Genomic DNA, 1340 nt, shown 5'->3' with positions numbered 1-1340 from the left:
CCCCCTTCCCCCACCCACCCACCCACTCTATCTCTTTTACCACTGAGTAAAACTTTCTTGTCTGGATGTGCCTGGGTTGGTCCATTCTCCCACTAAAGGTCATCTCAGCTGCCTCCATGTTTTTGTAATTATGAATGAAAGTCTCTGTGTGTGATGCTAGGGACTGAACCAGGGTCTCATGCCTGCTAGCCTAGCACCCTACTACCAAGCTGCACCTCAGGCCCTGTTATCTTTGCTTTTAATAGTAAACTTGATCTCATAATGCTATATGAGCCCCATATTACTGTTAGATAATTATTCTGGCAGTTAAACTAAGCACATTTTAAAACATTGCCCTCTAAGTTGATTCAAAATCTCGTATTCCAGGTTTTGACCCACAGATAAGATAGGTAGAATGTGAAGCTGCAGCATGGATCTGTCTCCTTCCTGGGTGTTGTGCAGATACTTCCCTGCGCCCTTGGAGTGGCCTCTGATGTGTGAGCTTGTCCTGTTGCAGTTTACTACTGCAAGGATTCTCAAGACAGGTGAATTTCAAAAGAGATCATTTGTAGTCCAAGAAATATGATCCGTGTAGCATGGGCTCAGATCTTCAACCCTGAGCACTGTGGTTCTCCTGGATGACTTTGACCATTAGGAGAGTCTCCTCCTCCCAGTCAGGAGATGCACTAGGGTAAAATTTTAACCTCACAGGTATAGGCACAGCTGAGTGAAGTACCAGACATCTGGAAACATCACTGACTGCTGCTGATCCCATTTGGGCATGGGGCTGGGTGCAAGGTTCTAGCAGCAAGGAGGTAGAAGGCCCACAGGGTCACTGTACTCCTCATCTGATTAGGAATGGATGAGAAGCTGTCACCCAAAATCACAGAGGATGCCAAAAAGGTGATGGCTGCATGGGCTTTGTCTTTAGGAAGGTTGCTGGAGACATCCTGGGATCCATATTGCTTGGACGGTTGGAGATGATCCTGAAGCATGAAAGTCAGTTTCTGGACCTGAGGCAGTTAGGTGAGTTGAGGCAAGGCTGATAAGAAGCCCATGTTCACATGTGTGCTGGCAGTCCTCATGCATGCCACTGAGTGGAGACCTCCTTGTCCTTCTGGTGGTGACTGTGGGGCACTCCCAGGGAGAGAAAGGGGTGCCATGAAATTTGTTTTCCTTTGGCTGACTTTTTCATCGTTTTCCAGAGAGAAAAAATTTTTCACTCCAAGAGAAAAAATGTGACATGGAAGAGACAATGGACTGGAGGATGGGTAAAGTTATGTTTCTGAAGAGAGAGAAGAGACAGGTGGACAGCCTCTTAAGGCTATGTGGGAAGGTGAAGCATCTCGTCCAAGGTACTG

The sequence above is a fragment of the Ictidomys tridecemlineatus genome, chromosome 13 (assembly GCF_052094955.1).
Source record: "Ictidomys tridecemlineatus isolate mIctTri1 chromosome 13, mIctTri1.hap1, whole genome shotgun sequence".
Classification (NCBI taxonomy): Eukaryota; Metazoa; Chordata; class Mammalia; order Rodentia; family Sciuridae; genus Ictidomys; species Ictidomys tridecemlineatus.
The sequence above is the reverse complement of the archived record's forward strand: the minus strand, read 5'-3'. Positions refer to the sequence as shown.